This window comes from Myotis myotis, unplaced genomic scaffold, assembly GCF_014108235.1.
Source record: "Myotis myotis isolate mMyoMyo1 unplaced genomic scaffold, mMyoMyo1.p scaffold_m19_p_35, whole genome shotgun sequence".
Lineage (NCBI taxonomy): Eukaryota > Metazoa > Chordata > Mammalia > Chiroptera > Vespertilionidae > Myotis > Myotis myotis.
In genome coordinates, this window is record NW_023416341.1 from 657,512 (window position 1) to 662,785 (window position 5,274).

Consider the following 5,274-nt stretch of genomic DNA (forward strand, 5'->3'; position numbering starts at 1 on the left):
GAAGACTGTACAGCCCTCCACCTTCTGTCTGCGCTCCTCTCCACTGCTGGAGGGCCTGCGGAGGGGGAAGGGGGGGCGGCCAGAGAGAGGCTTATATATCCACAGACCCACCATGCTCCCCGCTAATGTCCCCGTGGCCGGAGCTGCTCCCAGCCCCACCCAGGTTATACCAGCTTCCACATTGTTCCCCAAGATATCAAATCTTAAGTCTGGGGTCCCACTGCTTCTCAGCTGGGTCCTCATGGAAATTCATCTGGCCAGCCAGTTCCATCTGGACACAGACACAGACAAGCCAGGACAGAGCCAGGCCATGTTTCTCCCAGCAAATCTGCCTCATTCAGGAGAAAATACCGGAGATGTGTGATGGTGCCATTCAGGCAGGGTATGGGATCTGCCGCCAAAGCGGGGAGTGCTGCTCCAGGCTGGCTCCGTGGAGGCACAGAGGGCCCCATGAGAGTTCACTTGGCTCTCCCTGTAGGCTCAGCTATAGGTTTCCTGGAGTATCCCCAGCTCAGTCTGGGGGACAGGAGTACGTAGGGGAAGGAAGGAGTACCCTCTAGGGGCCTCTGGGTGTCCCATCTCGAATGGGGAAAAGAGAACTGGAGAGAACTGGACCCAGAGTTTAGCATGTCTTGGGCCCTGTGAGCCAGGCCTCAGTTTCCCAATTTGTGCAGGAGGGGGACAGGCCATGGCCCAGTTATTGGCACAGGTGTCCTTGTTCAACCAACACGTGTTCATAAGGAACAGGGTCCCGAGTTTCTGGGGGCAGCCAGTGTGAAGTCACTGATGTGAGGGTGAGTGTGCAGTCCGGTCTCCCTTCTGCTCCAGCGCCACCTTCCCTGATGCCACTGGGGGTGCTCCATTTCTCCCCATCAAGTCCACGAGCAGGAAGGGCCGCAGTGGGTGGCACAGCATGCCCGCTTTCTCCTCTCCGCCGGCCTGGCCTGGCCCGGCTGACCAGCTGACCGTGCAGGCAGCCCCAGGCCGAGAGACAGCTTGAGCAGCCGTCACGCCAGCAGTCCTGTGGAGAGTGGGGGCCAGGAGGCCTGCTCCTTTGCACACAAACCCAACCCAGGACATGCCCAGCCAGGCCCAGGACCCTCGTCACAGGCACTGCCCAGAGAGGGCAGTGGGCGCAGGTCACCTTGAGACAGTGTGAGTGGGGATCCCCGATCTTGGCCATGTGGTCCCAGAAACAGCTTTGTGCTTCCCTGCCCCTCACTGGCTGACCCCTCTGAGAGGCCACAGCTGCCACCACAGCGGATGAGCTGGTTAGAGGCTGTTGCCATCATTCAGGGGAGGGAAAGGTATTGGATTAGAAAGTTTGCTCGAAGCACACAGAGTGAACGGGCCAGTGAAGTCAGGTGACCAAGGAGCCCCCGGGAAGAGATGAGGACTGGGCTCTGGGAAGAGGAGGTAGCCACGGAAAGTGAGTTCAGCACCAGCCATGGTGGCTGTCATTGTGGCCTTCCCCCCCCCCCCCCCAGAACTTTGGGTGAGCAGAGAGATGGCAGCGCCTCCAGAGGAACTCAGCACCCAAGGGGCATGACCTGGGTAAGTTTCTGGGCTTCCAGGCGGGGTCTGTGCAGGGGCGAAAGTGGGCCCCAAGCTTGCTATCTGGAGTGGTGGTGGTGGTGGTGGGGGGGGTCCTGGGAGCTCGGTTGCAGCTGCAGCCCAGGGGCCTGTGCATGTGTCAGGCCAGTCCATCAGGTGCACAGATGACCGTCCCCAGCACCCGAGACCAGGCGAGGCCAGAACATCAGTGCCAGCCCCCCACACCCTTGTGCTTTCTGCTCGAGGCTCTCCAGGCACATCTGCTCCCGCACAGCTGGTACACATTGTGCCTGGGGCCTGTCCCACTTTCCACCCAAGTGGGGTGTGGGGGTGGGTGATAACCTGCCCAGTGGGACTCACCCCACATACTGGGGCAAACTTGGGCCCAGGGAGGCCGTCTGTCTCCTCAGGCAGTGACAGGCACCCCCGTGGCATGGGGCTTGGTCCCCATGTTGCCCTGAGTCCTGGAACCCTTGCTTAGGTCCCCTCACTTGCAGAATGGGTGGTGGAGACTTACTTAGTCTCTGGATGCTTCTGGCACCAGGTCCTGGGGAGCAGCCTTCTCTCCTCAGCTGGTCCTGGAACAGGGTGGTGTGGGGACCCATAGCACCTTCCCCTGCCCTCAGCCAGAGCTCATCTTGGCCATTAACCTGCCCAACTTGCCCACAGCCCCCCGCTGTCACCTCCATTAGTGCCTGAATGTGTGTGTCTGGGGATGGGGGTGGGAGTAGAACGGACAGGGGGTCCAGGGAAGGCAGGGGGCGGTGGCACGGTGCCCAGTAGGCCTGTCTCATCCCCTCAGTGTACACACACAGCTTTTGCCAGGACAGGGGTAGGGACTGAGTTAGCCTGCCCAGTGGATAGAGGAGTGGGGGTGGGGGCAGCGGGAGCCCCCAGGCAGGGTCTGATAGACCCTTAGAGGGGTCACACCATGCAGGTGATGGCCATGCCTCGCTCACCCTCTCCCTGATGAGGCCTGGGACATATGGCAGCCTTGGTGTCCACAAGCCCCTGGGGCCCAGAGCATGGGTCATCCTTGGCACTCCTTCCACCTTGCCCACTCGAGGTGGCCTCAGGGAGCCAAGGCTGAGAGGGCTGGGCCCAGGGCTTGGCCGTAGGGGGTCATACCTGAAGTCACTGCTCCCAAGAGCACTGGGGCCCACAGCAGGGTGGGGGGAGGGGCCGAGCCGGTGACGGGGCTGGGTGTCTGTGTGGATGGGGATCCCAGCACGTTTTCACGACTCCACTGCAGTGACATGGAGCGCTGGGAGTCCCTGGGGAACCTGTGAGGGGCTGCCAGAACTGGCCCACCGGGAGGAAAGGGGTCCAGCGGGGAGGCTTCTGATACCAGGGACCCGAGGCCTCTGCATCTGCTTCCTGGGCCAGCACTGTCCCGTGCCCACTTCAAATGTGCTGCGTCCTGCGTCCTCCCACTAGCTGCCCTCCCCGTGTGCTCTACCCCCAGATGCACCAGGCCCCCACCCACTCTGGCGTGGGGTGTGGAGACTCGGTGTGCCCCAGACTGCTGTGATGGAGGGGCTGCAGTGGGAGTGAGCTCCCCATGGTGGGCGGCATGCGAACTGGAGCAGGAGCCTTTGGATCGTTGAGGGAGCAGCCTGGCCAGGTGGGTGGGATGAGTGGCTTGAGCCCCTGAGCCCCCACCCAGCTTCAGCCAGCACTGGCCAAGCAACGCCCCAGGCCGACAGCAACCATATGTTGGAAGAGGAGCTGTGTGCGTTGTCCCTTGGGCCCCCGGGGCCTGGCCTTCCTGGGCCTGTCATAGCCGATTTTTCCTGCCTGAGTGGCAGGCTGGCCAGCGGGTGGGGCTGCAGAGCCTCTGCATGGCTCCCGTCCGTCCCTCATGGCTCTCAACAGGGACCTGACACCGGGGGCGGACCCAGGTGCTGGCCCCCAATATATCCCTGCGCACCCCACCCTCTGTGCTCCCATCCAGATCAGGTTGGGTCCTTGAGAGAAGCCGGCGGCCGGGGGGCCTCCCTCCTGCTGGGTTGTGGGTGGGTGGCCAGGGGTGCACATGGGCTTGGCGCCCCAGCCCTGGGGCAGGCGGGAGAGGGCCGGGAGCCTCGGCCTTGTCAGTCCAGCGCCCAGAGCTGTGTAGAGGGAGGCGGGAGGCAGAGGCTAATTTGTACACTAAGTGCTTCTGACAGGAATGCCTCACAAGTGAGAACACATCACCGCCCGGCCTGGGAAGGCCGCCTTGGCCAATGGGTGGGCAGAGAGACAGCCTGGGAGAGGGGCCGGAGAGAGGGCCGTGGGGCACACAGGGCCAACCCAAGTGGCAGAGACAAGGTGGGGGCCAGGGGTGTTGGCAAGGGGGAGGGTGGGGAAGAGAAGGGGAGCAAGGAGCCCTCGGAAGCAGGAGCCCCAGCAGTCAGAGGGCGAGATACAGCCGGCTGAGGTGGGGAGCCAAGCCCAACAGTGAGGAGGGCGACAGTCCCATCTCGTGCCCTCTCCCTGCTGTGGTCATCTGCCCTGTCCACTCCCTGGCCTGGGGTCCTGGTGCCACCCTGTATGGCTGAGGGCACAACCGGTGGTTTACCCTCAGGCTGGGTTAGCTCCCCCCACCCTCTCCCCACTAGCGGTCTCAGCCCCTCTAGTGGTTGGCCCTGCCAGCACGCCCTTCAAGCTTCAGTGTCATGACTAAGGGTCTTGCCTGTGGGGTCCCCCAACTCCTTGGACACTGTGCCCTCTGGGGCTGGGGGCACCTGGCCCCTTCTCTTACTCTCTCCCTGTTGGAACCTCTTCCCCTACAGGCTGGGGTCTAAGGGGAGGGGTGCTGGCTGGGGTGAGCAGTGTCTCCAGGCTGGCCACGGGGATCGGCATGCAGCCCCACGCCCCACTGTGATGACCCCTGCCTGGCCTGACACCACAAGGATGCCAGGCACCCACTGGAACTAGTCCAGGCTGCCTGGAACGCCGGAGGGGTGACTGAGCAGCTTTCCAACTGGAGGGTCTACGAGGCCTGGCCCCTGCCCCACGGGAGAGGGTCCAGTGTGGCCAGCACAGCCGCGGAGGATCAGGGCGGGTGTCTTTGGGCGTCGAGGTGAGATGTGTTGTGGCAGCTCCCCCGCTGCCCGAGGCCCGCCTGGAGCGAACACTGCTGGTGGCTTTAATTGCTTTCACATTCGATAGGCTGGCCTGTGACAGGCCTCTTACACTCGCTGCGTGCCAGCCTCTGTACCCCAGACCCCCCCACCATTCAGGGAGGAGCCTAGACTGAGACCAAAAACCGCATACCAGGTGGGGGAGCTGGCCTTGCCACCTGTGACAAGAGGATGGTGCCTCCCAGAATGAACAGGAGGGGACCCGGGGCCAGACAGTAGCAGGTCGCAACCCGCAGGAGAATTGAAACTTTTCTTCCTCAGCGGCCCCCATGCTCCATCTGCTCCTGCCTGATGACTGATGAATCCAGACAGGCACCCCCAGAAAGGCGTCGCTGGGAAAAGCCGCACATCCGTACTATCCTTCTGTCTGCATGCGGCTGAGGCTGTGTGGGGACCAGCCTGCCGACCACCACACGGTCTGGCCCAAGCCTCTGCTTGGACACTTGCTCCTTTCTGGGTCAAAGGCAGCTGGTGAGCAGGGGGGCCCTAAAGGCTCCTTGTGAGGATGAACTCCGGTACCGGCAAGCCACCCCCAACGTCATGGGTTCTGCACATCCAGGCGAGGGGAGGAGTACAGACAGATGAGGAGACAGCA